Source organism: Chiloscyllium punctatum, chromosome 32 (assembly GCF_047496795.1).
Source record: "Chiloscyllium punctatum isolate Juve2018m chromosome 32, sChiPun1.3, whole genome shotgun sequence".
Classification (NCBI taxonomy): Eukaryota; Metazoa; Chordata; class Chondrichthyes; order Orectolobiformes; family Hemiscylliidae; genus Chiloscyllium; species Chiloscyllium punctatum.
In genome coordinates, this window is record NC_092770.1 from 51,918,075 (window position 1) to 51,931,403 (window position 13,329).

The 13,329-nt window shown below is 39.4% G+C and overlaps 1 protein-coding gene across 5 annotated transcripts in view; it reads left to right on the top strand.

Annotated features, from left to right (window-relative positions):
- The window catches only part of LOC140458170 (protein shisa-like-1), a 160,590-nt gene that overhangs the window by 2,012 nt on the left and 145,249 nt on the right, over positions 1 to 13,329 (top strand). The window contains exon 2 of one of the 5 annotated variants that reach the window (XM_072552369.1): positions 10,187 to 10,266. The exons of the other annotated variants lie outside the window; for them this stretch is intronic. The gene's annotated coding sequence lies outside the window, so the exon portion shown is untranslated. The remainder of the gene's footprint in view (positions 1 to 10,186; positions 10,267 to 13,329) is intronic. 5 annotated transcript variants of the gene reach the window in all.

The window sequence follows — 13,329 nt, forward strand, 5'->3', positions numbered from 1 at the left end:
TTTTTAAGGAATGCAGTTTATATGTTACCCCTCACTTGGGAAAGTTCCTGATTCAACCACTAATTCTATAAAATATATGCCAACTTGTAGTGGTAAAAAGCAAATTTTATTGAGTAATGACAAACAATCCAAATGTTTTAAAAGCTAAACATTTGTTGCAGCATTATTGCATGAGCAATTATGTTTTTCCAATCCTTACAGTATTTTAATTAGATTCAAAAGTCAAAGGGAATAGAAATATTACATTCACAATGTTGAGTTGTATTTAAGTTTTATCCAATACAGCTAACCTGTAGCCATTATAATACACTGTAATTCTGAACTCAGGATTTCACAAAATGTCTTCCTTAAATCCGTAAGCAGCAACCAAACAATGAGGTAATCAGTTTACACTGAATGAACACAGATTAGACACTGATAGTTACAACAGATTAAATGCTTTCAGTAATGTGCATATTGCAGACTAAAGTTCAGAAACATTTCTGCTTTTAGAAATTCCCAGTACATGTTGGATGAAAAGAAACAACTCATTACTGTCTAGTACCGAAAGGCTAAAATGTGTTTGAATCATAATTACTCTTATAACAAAGTTCACCTTTTGCTTATTGCATTCCATAATTTGTATTTTATTCATGACTGTTATACATATCTGCTGTATATGAGTAGTTTATGCAATTGCGACAGTAGACCAATATCAGAAACTCGAACAAAGCTGATTGGTAAAGGAAAGCAGTGGCTAACTTTTCTGTGACAGAAATGTTGCCTTATAGAAGTGGCACTTAAACATTCACATCCACAGGTCACTTAGATGGAACAAATGACCCTATGGATCACTTCACCCGCTTTCTCTTGTCACCACAAAATAATTCATCAGGATTAATGGAAAAATGCTGAAGCTTTTGTTGAGACATCAGTGAGCTCATGTCTGGTTCTGAGCTGAACAGCTTCGGTTTCATGTTGGAGTCTGCCTTCAGCCAATTCCACTTTATTGTTTTCTGCCTCCAAAATATTGATGATTCAATGGTTGAGTTATATGTTCATGGCATGCCAGGTCCTTCAGAGCTGAGGCTCAAATATTTGGACCACACTTGGTGCAAAGAGCAAACTTTTATCACAAAATGCCAACTTTGGTCACTTCAATTTTGGACCAGACAGTGGGCACCAGTTGACCCTTTGTAGAACACAGGCAGTCTGTAGGCTTCACTTTGAGAGCCGCTGCTTTACAAAAATGTACCACTCCTGTGCAAATGGAGGTGGGAAATCTCTATCATAATTACATTGCCGTGATGTCTGAATCTTTCAATGTTAGCATTTAAGTTATTGGAAGCAATATTTTTCTACAACTGAAAGGTCCAAGTAATGGGCAAAGAGCTAGGCCAGCAATTTCCTTGGGATTGCCTGTGCTCTGTCCTGCTGTAAATTTGAAAGAAACATGGTGGAAGTTCCATTTATGGGCATTAGTAGAGATTTTCCATACTTGCAGTGAAGTCATGCCAGCAGAGTGGAAATATTTCTGTCTGGTACTGCTACACTGGCATTGATCTGCCAATGTGGAAAATTGCCCAGATATGTCCAGTCCACAAAAAGCAGGACAAATTCAACCTAGCCAAATCCTATCCGAGCAGTCTATTCTCAGTTATAAGCAAATAGATGGAAAGTGACATCAATAGTTCTAAGTGGAGGCACTTGTTTATTGACAACCTGCTCACTGAGGCTCACTCTGGGTTCTGTCAAGAGCACTCAACTCCTGACATCATTGCACCCATGAACAAAAATTTGAATTCCAGAGATAAAGTGAAAATGATTTCACGTGACAACGAAGCAGCATTTGACCAATCCTTAGAGTATAAAGGCAGGAGTATAATTAAGAGAGAAATTATGAGGGCAAAAACGGAATATGGGATAGCCTTGGCAAATAAAGTTAAGGAGAATCCAAGGGTTTTTACAAATACATTAAGGGCAAAAGGGTAACTAAGGAGAGAATAGGGCCCTTCAAATATCAGCAAGGCAGCCTTTGTGTGGACCCTCAGGAGATGGGTGAGATACTAAACAAGTATTTTGCATCAGTGTTTACTATGGAGAAGGACATGGAAGATATAGAATGCAGGGAAATAGATAGTGATATCTTGAAAAATGTCCATATTACAGAGGAGGAGGTGCTGGGTGTCTTGGAATGCATCCCCACGACCAGGTCAGGTGTACCCTAGTACTCTGTAAGAAGCTAGGGAAGTGATTGCTGAGCCCCTTGCTGAGATATTTGCATCATCGATAGTCACAGGTGAGGTGCCAGTAGACTGGAGATTGGCTAACATTGTGCCACTATTTAAGAAAAGTGGTAGGGACAAGCCAGGGAACTATAGACTGGCGAGCCTGACATTGGCGGTGGGCAAGTTGTTGGAGGGAGTCCTGAGGGACATGATTTACATGTATTTGGAAAAACAAGGACTGATTGGTGATAGTCAACATGGCTTTGTGCATGGGAAATCATGTCTCACAAACTTGACTGAGTTTTTTGAAGAAGTAACAAAGAGGACTGGTGAGGGCAGAGCAGTAAATGTGATCTATATGGACTTCTATAAGGTGTTTGACAAGGTTCCCCATGGGAGACTGGTGAGCAAGGTTAGATCTCTTGGAATACAGGGAGAAGTAGCCATTTGGATACAGAACTGGCTTGAAGGTAGAAGCCAGTGGTGGAGGTGGTGGAGGGTTGTTTTTCAGACTGGAGGCCTGTGACCAGTGGAGTGCCACAAGGATCAGTGCTGGGTCCACTACTTTTCATCATTAATGTAAATAATTTAGATATGAGTATAAGAGGTATTATTAGTAAATTTGCAGATGACACGAAATTTGGAGGTGTAGCGGACAGTGAAGGAAGTTACCTCAGATTACAACAAGATCATGATCAGATGTGCCAATGGGCTGAGGAATGGCAGATAGAGTTTAATTTAGGTAAATGCGAGGTGTTACATTTTGGGAAAGCAAAACTTAGCCGGACTTATACACTTAATGGTAAGGTCCTAGAAGTGTTGCTGAATAAAGAGACCTTAGAGTGCAGGTTCATAGCTCCTTGAAAGTGGAATCACAGGTAAATAGGATAGTGAAGAAGGTTTTTGTTTATTGGTCAGAGCATTGAGTACAGGAGTTTGGAGGTCATGTCGCAGCTATTTAGGACATTGGTTAGGCCAATTGTGGAATATCGCGTGCAATTCTGGTTTCCTTCCTATCGGAACGATGTTGTGCAACTTGAAAGAGTTCAGAAAAGATATACAATGATGTTGCCAGGATTGGAGGATTTGAGCCACAGGGAGAGGTGGAATAGGCTGGGACTCTTTTCCCTGGAGTGTTGGAGACTGAGGGGTAACCTTGTAGAAGTTTATAAAATCATGAGGGGCATGGATAGGATAAATAGACAAGGTCTTTTCCCTGGGGATGGGGGAGTGCAGAACTAGAGGGCATAGGTTTAGGGTGAGAGGGGAAAGATATAAAATAGACCTAAGGAGCAACGTTTTCACACAGAGGGTGGTATGTGTATGGAATGAGCTGCCAGAGGAAGTGGTGGAGGCTGGAACAACTACAACATTTAAAAGGCATCTGGGTGGGTATATGAATAGGAAGGTTTGGAGGGATATGGACCAGGTGCTGGCAGTGGGACTAGATTAGGTTGGGATATCTGGTTGACATGTACCAGTCTGTTTCCTGCTGTACATCTCAATTACTCCAAGTGTGACATTAAGGATCTCTAACAAAACTGAAGTGAATGAGAATCTGGTGGAAGACTCTCTACTCGATTTAGTCATAACAGCACAAAAGAAGATGGCTGTTGGAGGGCAATCATCTCAGCTCCAGGACATTATTGCAGAAGTTCTTCAATATTGTTCCCTAAGCACAACTATCTTCAGCTGCTTCATCAACAATCTTCCCTCCACCATATGGTCAGATTGAAAATGTTCACTGGTGATTCCACCATGTTCAGCACCAATCCTGTCTCTTCATGTACTGAATCAGGCCATGTTAAAATGCAGCAAGACGAGGACAATATCTTGGCTTGGAGTCATAAGTGGCAAGCAACATTTGTGCTACACAAGTGCCAGGCAATGACGAAGAGAATATCTAACTATCATCCCCTTCTGTTCAAAGCAATACAACTGCTATATTCCCCCTTATCAATATCCTGGATTGACTTGGAACTGAACTGAACCAGCCCACATAAATACTGTCGCTACAAGAACAATGAAAGGCTAAACATTTTTCAGTGAGTAACCTTGACCTTCAGTGCCAGTCTGCCAGTTTTAAGGCATCAGTTGGGGAGTATGATGAAATACTCTCCATTAACAGGACAGCTTAAAAATGTTCAACGCCATCCATGTCAGAACAGTCTATCTATCACCTTCGACATTTATTCCCTCACCACCAATGCAGTGTATACCATTGACAAAATAAACTGCAATTACTCACAAAGGCTTCTTGGGCAAAACCTTCCAAACCCATGACCAGCAACTTAGAAGAACAAAGATCTGCTGGTGCATGGGTACACCACCATTTGCAAGCTCCCCTCCAAACTGCACAACATTTTGATTTGGAAATATACTGTGTTTCCTTCATTGTTGCTAGATCACAACTCTGGAACTCCCTCCCTCAAAGCAATGTGGGTGTACCTATACTCCAAGGACAGCTTCATTTCAAGAAAGTAGCTTAAAACCTCTCAAGGGCAATTAAGGATGGAGGCAATAAATACTGGATTCATCAGTGATACTGACATCCCATGAATGAATTTTAAAATGTTCTGAGGAATTTCTGGACTGCACTTGAGAAAGATGAGCGAAATGTATTTCGATTCTAAAATGAAGTGATAGAGGAAAGGAAATAAGATTGATTGCTCTCAGAGCTTGGCGCAAATTAAACAGCAATAGTGGCACTAATGACTATAACAAGTGCAATAAGTGCATACACCCGCTGACAGTGGAAATACATAGCATGAAATGGTGACTCCTTCATATAACATGCTATCTATTTAGACAGTTAGACATTATTTAAATAATTTCTAAAGGTGGCACGATGGCTAGCACTGCTGCCTCACAGCGCCAGGGACCCAGGTTCAATTCTAGCCTTGGGTGACTGTCTTGGGTGTGGAGTTTGCACATTCTCCCCGTGTCTGCGTGGGTTTCCTCCGGGTGCTCCGGTTTCCTCCCACAGTCCAAAGATGTGCAGGCCAGGTGAATTGGCCATGCTAAATTGCACATAGTGTTAGGTGCATTAGTCAGAGGGAAATGGGTCTGGGTGGGTTACTCTTTGGAGGGTCGGTGTGGACTGGTTGGGCTGAAGGGCTTATTTCCACACTGTAGGAAATCTAATCTAAAGTAAATCAGCTGATATTTTTATATTTTCTGTTCCATAGTTTACAAACTTTGGTTACGATTTGAAACTTTGAATAAAGTAGTCAGATTTTTTTTAAAAAGTAAACTGTGTTAGAAGGTGCTGTCTTTTTGAGAAAAACAGTTTTTCCAGTTTATTCGCAGAGAAGTGACTGATTGATTGTACCTTTGTGCCTCTTGCCTATGGTCACACCAAGTCAGCAATTCTGCCTGGTTCATTTTTCTATTTTACTTCAGCAATCAAGAAAGAATGGAAATAAATGAAACAACTTACCATGAAGATATAATGGAGATAGTAAGGACTGCAGATGCTGGAAGTAAAAACAAAATGGCTCTCAGGTATTGTACCTTTATGGACGATAGATGTGAAGCTGGAGAAGCAGAGCAGGAAATGTTGTTATTTCTGCTCCTACGATGCTGTCTGATCTGCTGTGCTTCTCTAGCTCCACATCTATCGTCCATGAAGATATAATACCTGAAAGCCATTTTTTTTTATCATAAAAGAAGAGGCTTTGAAACAACAATGCACTGCTTGAACAGAGTTCCCTAAGTAATAATGCACTGGAATTGGTACTGTTGTATCTGCTTGTCTCTCTCTTGCCTTCATTGCAGCTGTCCACCTTCCCATGCAATTACATGCCCCTCAGCCACCAAAGCCACCACACGGGAGTCTGCCCTTACAACCATAACTGGATTGCTCTTCCATTTCTTCCTGTAGCTAGTTTCAGTGTGGCAATGACAGAAGTCTGAAGTTATATTAAATTGCATTTCCTCTCCTCAATGTCTTGTCCAAAGGAAGAAGTAGTTCAAATTGGAAAAACCTATTTTTATTTTCCACCATTGCACCAACTAGCATTCATGGCTGAGAAAGTGAAAGCGTGCTGCCAGTTTGAAAGAGCTGTTGTTTCAAAGTGTTTGGTGAGCCTTTCTAATTTGCAGTAAACTAATTTAAATCCTATTAAAGTACACCAAAGTGTCATTAACAAAGAGTAATCAGAGTGTGAACGATGTATAACTTTTCCTGCTTGCTTTCTTTCCCAGACAAAAATAAGAGCTTGCTGAACATTTTCCAAAAGTAAAGAAAAATATAAATGTATAAAAATGACAGGTATAAAAAATAAAGCTTGCATTTAAAGGCTTTCATAACCAATAGACATCTCAAAGTGATGTAAAGCCAATGATGTACTTTTGAAATGTAGTGACTGAAGTAATATAAGAAACATCGTAACCACATTGTGCTCAAAAAGCTGCCAAAAACACAAATACCCAGGGTAACTCTTACTGCCCTTGAAGGCAGTGCCATGGGATCGTTTACATTTCCCTCATCAGGCAGATGAAAGACAGCACCTCAGAGTGTAGCATCTCCTCAGTACCACACTGGATTGACAGTCTTGATTTTTGTGCACTTGAACCCAGATCTTTCTGACTCAGAGGCAAGGGTGCTATCAATTGATGTATAATTGACATTTAGTGGGGAAGAAAATCTCCAGACAATTGTCTCTGACACCCTCCAAATCTCCCTCTCAAAAGCAGTCCAGAATATCATATGCACCAAGTGTTACCTGTGAATCCATTTACCTGCTATGTCATCTGATCTCTGCTCTGGTCAAGAATTCTGTTCAGCTTCCTAGTAAAAGCAGATTGAGGAACAGCCCACACCAACACTACATTTCACACACCAATAGCAAAATATGATAAGTTCCCATGGAATAGAATGGTGCACACAATGTTTTTGAGGCATCACTTATTGTACAACCAAATCACCACATCAAGAGTTCGAAACTCAGCTTTTTAAAAAAAAGGATGTTAATAGACGTCACAGTTATTAAATGCGCAATTGGTTTGAATCAGACAGATACTGGAGTCTCCAGCTCCAATTGGTTTTTATTGCTTTTAGCCAAGAGCACTGTATTTGCGATGCCAGTGTTGTCTCTGGATCCCTGAATTAGGAAAGAAGACTTAAAGAAAAATCATACAGATTTCCTTTCCTGATTACTCGTGATCCTAACTTGGAAGTATATGTTCATGAACATTTACAAAGGCAGATTTAAACTTAACTGCGCCGCCCTTCAAAGTTGGCAGAATCAAAAAAAGTGAGGGGAGAAAAGGGACATCAGACAGTTATGATTGTTTGTGCACTGGCCCATTGAGTCAGACTGTAATAATAGGGAACTATTCCAGTTATGATCCTATAATAATCATTTTCTTCAGACTGTTGCCAGGTGCTAGATATATCTTTTTCTTTTATCTTACACCAGAGATGTCAGTCATTATGTTGATATATCTCTGATGCCAGAAGAAAGACAAATGGTATTATCACTGTAGTTTTGCAACATGAGCAGGAACTGTAACAACTAGCATTGCATCCCCCGTGTGCAACGAGTAGGTCTGTGGCATTTAGCCAGACCTATTTCTGGGTCACATATACAAGCACACACAAGTGAGGAAGATTTGAGTTTCTGTTACAAAAGAGAACCTGATTCCCTATTAGATGTATTCGTTAAAATTGTTCAAGGACTTAGATAAAAATATTAAATGCTTGTATAAAAAAAGGAAGCCACAAGGAGGAAGAATGAAAAAAAAGTCTGAAGAGTTGTCTCAACTAAAATGTGTGGGTTATTTAAAATGTAAGTTAAAATCACAATTGTCAGAACTCACCATAAGCCTCACATATCCATGTTATTACTGAAGCTAGGAGTTGAGAAAGAGCATGTGGCAACAGGCTAAATCTCGCAGCACCCAAAGAACATAAACATCAGATGTGGAGAGTAGGAGATGCAGATGTTGATATAGTTTTAGAGGTTAATGATGAACAATGATGACATCCTTTGTATATATGTATGGACAACAATCTGAAAGTTTGTCATAAGAGGGAAATGGAAGTTTAACCAAAAATGGAGATAAAAGAGGGAACAAAATCTTAGTCTCAGAGATGTGTCTTAAGTGAACTATTAAAGGAGAAATGGAGATGGAGAAGTGGAGCAATTTATGGAAAGAATTCTAAAGTGCGAGGCCTACAAGGATGGAGATATGACGAACAAATATTAAGGCAAAAGGAGCGAGAATGCAAAAAAGGCCAGAATTTGAGGAAAAATTAGATTCAATATTATGTAGTATTATCATTCAGTATTATGAAGTCAGAGGAGGTTATGGAGAAAGATAAGTTGCAAAAGCAATTCAAATACAAGAATGAGAAGTCAAAGCTGTGACATTAGGAACTCAAAACCAATATTGTTCAGTCAGCTATAAGGGGATGATGGGCAATTAATGATTGGCACTTGTTGCAAAATAGGTTGGGGCAGCAGAGATTTGGATAAATTGAAATTTGAAGAGATTAGTGAATGAGAGCTTGGTCATGAGATTATTGGAATGGTCAAGGTTGAAGTGACAAAAATTTATTATGTTTTGTCAACAGAATTGCTGAATGAAAATACTGGGGTCAATGTTTCATGGGTGGAAGAGGGTGGTGGTTATAGTTCGAAGATAGTTCAGAGCTTAGTACAATGCTGAAGTTAATAACAGCTTGGTTCATCTTAAAACAATGTCCAGGGAAGGAAATGGAATCTGTCACAAGGAGACAAGATTTGTGGCAGACAGCTAAAACAAGATTTTGGTTTGCCTAATCTTCACAAATCTTTGCATAAAAGTCCACTAGACTACAGAGAGACAGAGACAGAGACAATCTATAGTTGTTGTCACTGAGAGATAAGGGAGTTGAGGTTAAATTTTGGAGGTGCTCCAGAGAAAACTGAGTGAAGGCAGGATGGGGTTAAACCATGAAGTAGAGCCAAGGTAGAGGCATTCTGATGGAGCTGGACAATAGAAGCAATGTGCTGGCAGGAATAAGTTGCACAGTCAGATATACCAAGGACTGGAGAGAGGTTAAGAATTAATACACGCCACACAGAGTCAAAGAGGTCTTTCCAGGTTATGGTTATGTCCATTGCTGTGACCGGGAATGTCGAAAATATGATGGTGAGATTGAAAGATAGGGAGAGGAAATTCTGCCCTAGGGACGTGGCAAGAGACATGGAGAGAAGTGAAAATAGTTTGGTGAGTTGACCCTGGAGAGCTATTCATCCCTTTCTCATTGTCTGCCAGATTGTCGGAGATGGGACATCCAATTCCCCAAATCTATGGGAAGTCAAGAGCACAGATGAGGGACAGAGGATGGCCTCTGAAAGCCACCAATTACTGCCCCTTGCCTCCAACCTCCCTGACTGCTTTGGCAGCTCTCCAATTCCCTGGCACTTTACGAATCTTGAAACTGGCTTTTTAACGCCTGTCCTTGTACATTCTACAAAGGGAAAGGCCACAAAATGTATCAGCATTTGGGGACATAATCCACAGGAGTGACTTACTGTTGAACAGGCCTTGGTCAGCACTTCATTATCTTTGTCATCACAAGAGATCATAGTCCATTTTTGTTTAAAACTTTTTGACACCTTTAGTTTTACACCTGGAGTTATTTTGTCTCTCTAACAATCATCTTACTTTGGAATCCAGGGTTAAAAGCATCCATAGTATTTTGAAGCTTTGGCCTTTTGTAATGAATGAAAAGTTGGAAAAGTGAGATGTTTTCTGTCACATCAGGGAGGAAACAAAGACATTTGGACAAGCTTGTTATTTATTTTAACTTCTGCTTCCCTCGAGAACTGTAGAGAGCATTAATCACGATTCCAATATAGCCCATTATTCAGAATTTCCCACCTCAAGAGGCCAAGATATGGAAATGTACACCTTTTACATACCAAATTAGAAATCTCCTTAGATGATCTCCGAGTGTTCCTTTTATGTCTTCTGTCACAATGCAGGAATAAAGATGTCACTTTTGTCACTGGGAATAAGAAGTCTTGCTCGTAACTTACTTAGAAGTCCCAGACCATGAACCAAGGTACTGGATGTAATTAATTTAATTTAGTTTAATTATGCAGTTCTTGCTGTTTATGTTGCTTGATATTTGTTTTCACAGTAAGGGACCAAACGAATAAGAGTTATTTTTTAAGTAAACAGCAACCAATTTGGTCATACTTAATTTAAGTGCTGGCTTGATGTTTATAAATGTATGGGAACAGTTTATCACATGCAGATGGTGAACACATTTGTTAACTGGTCAACAAATTCATAACGTTTCCTTGACATGATTCTCAATAACAATAATGGTCTACAATTATTATTTTCAATGAACTTGCTCTTTTGGACATGTTTACAAGGTTCTCGCAATAGCTCAGTTGTGCCTTAGCCAGACCTCAGGAGGTAATACACCAGGAAATCCCAATGTTCAAACCCTATCTGTCCTGAGCTGATTGACTTAACATAGTGATGCTGACAATATAATTAGCTTTAATAACCCTGCCAAATCTGTTTGAGAATGCTCTGTGAAGCACATTGGGACATTTTCACTTACCTTAAAGAATATGCTACATATGTGGAAGTTGTTGTGGATGATATTGTCAGGAACCAAGCACCCAGCCAACATACCTGATAGGAATCTTGTGATTCTAGTTGGAAAGGCCATTTGTGACTTTTTTAAAGAAAAATTAATTTGTTGGTGGTGGTTGTAGGGGCTCTGGCGAGGTCAGTATTTATTGCCCTTGAGAAAATAGTGGTGAACTGCTGCAGTCCATCTAGTGTAGGCACACCCTCAATGCTGCTGGGGAGTGAGTTTTAGATTTTGACCCAGCAGTACTGGAGGAATGGTGATATATTTCCAAGTCAGGATGGTGGGGAACTTGCACTGAAGATTTAAATAGCTTTAGGCTGTATCTTGCTAAAGTGTGCATCTTAGGGGAACATAAAGCTACCTTGTTTTGAAAAAGTAAGTATAAGGTTAGGGTGTAAGATAAAAAGGAATCCCTTTCACAAAAGCCAAATGTCTCAAATCACCATACAGCTAAGAATGTACTTTTCAAGTATAGTCACTGGCGTGATGTAGGAAGAAGTAGCCAATTTGAACATGCCAGGTTTCCACAAACACAGGGGTCCATGACCGATAATCTGATTGAGGGTTAACTATTGTTCAGGACACTCAGAAATAACTCATCTTCTCTTTGAAATGGTATCACTCAGAAACTTTCATGTTTTGAGAGGGCAGATGGCTCAGTTTAACATCTCATCGAAAGAGGGCCCCTCTGGAGTGTCAGCTGTGACTTTTGTCATGAAGCTTACTAATGCTTAGGCAAGAGTGAACAATGATACCTTCTTGCAAATTATGAAAATTATTTTAGTTTCTGGAAAAGAACCTGAATTAAATCTGTCCTCCTTGTGCTACATTAAAATTTGAAATACATCACCACATTGAATCTTTCAAGAGATACCTGAAAATGTTGACCAACTACATGTATATGGCTAGACACTTCTACATCGTGGTTTCAAATCCACCTCAGGCCAATAAGATTTGAAATTTCTCTACTCTAAGGTCCTGTGCAAAAGGCCAACCTCAGTGGTCTTAAAGCCTACATCTTAAAACTGAATTAAGTACAACAGTGATAACCTCACTCAGACTGGCACAGAATGGCTGATGTAGGAAATGGGAAGGTGTCACGTTGGTGCAATGGGAAGTGTTCTCCGTGCTTGCTTTTAAAGGCATATTTTGGGAGCAAAAGATGAGGGAGCAGAATTGGGATTGCTGATGCTAATATTGGGGAATTGAAATTGTCTAATTCTCCAGCATTCCCATGATCACCTCAATATGTGCAAAATGCACAACTTATTAAATGCATGAAAATTAAGAGTAAATAGAAGACGTGTTACTTAAGTTACATTTTTGGTCTTGCATCCAAAGGATAATTTCGCTTTCATCAGTGTGGATCAGTGCCTTACTCTCATCTTTTATGGGAAGGAAACAGCTTTACATCTCCATGGATTAAATAATCCAATGCATCTTGGTTGAGTAGAACATCTTCAGACTATTTATAGGGCAGTGGGTTGAAAGTGAATACTTACATGGCTTAACTGCTTTGCTTTTTTTTGAGCTGTCACAGTAAATCTAAATAATCTGAGTAAGTTCAGTAACTGAAATGAAAATGTATGCTATGTTTTCTGTCAAAGGCCCACTAACATTAAATGCATGTGCAATGGTCACCTACTTGCCCATAATTTTCCTTTTGTAGTGACACTCCCTTGGAAACCTTGGGGGAGAAACTGGCCAATGCCAGCATTGTTGATAGAAAATCATTTTTCACCACCACTGGCTTGGAAAGTACTGATGAGATTTCTAATGTTAAACAAACCAAAAGTGAAAATAAAGGCTAAAAAAAATACTCAGAGTGAGCTTCAACTATTGTTCTCTGAATTTCAGTGGGAAGTACACTGGGTATGGGGAAAGACTGGCTGCTGTAGAAACTAGAAATCTGTCTTGTATTGTTGGCGCATACCAGTCCCAGCCTTTTTGACTTGAAGGCCCAAGGAGTTACATAGTTTCAAATCAGTCCAGGAAGGACATTAAGTCAAGGGCGAGAGTGATTGGACTAGAAATCAGAACACAAAATCAATACTATAGAAATCATGAGGATAAACAGAAATCAATGCTACAGATTATTCTTGGCCTTAGATTAAGTCCAAAAAAGAAATCACTGCGGAGAGAAATTTACTGTGTACTAAGATGGCTTGATAAGCTGTGATATATTGGAGATATGATATCTACTCAAAGCAAGAAAATAAATGATTCCTTTTACATTGTTTTCATTGTTACCTCCACTGAACACATTTTATCATTTGGTTTGCACTCTTGCATGTAAGTGATAGATTGTTATAGACAACAAGTCTGTTAAAGTTAAAGTAATAGTTGTCAGAAGTTTAAATCATGAGCATGTTATAGCAGATATAAAATATATGGGAAATTATATCCTGTTAGTTTTTTCTCATGACCTGAACATCAGTAATATGTTATCAGCACCATGTTCTTTAATTAATCTGAGAAATGGTCCATTCCACTAACACGCAGCTGGCTATTTCA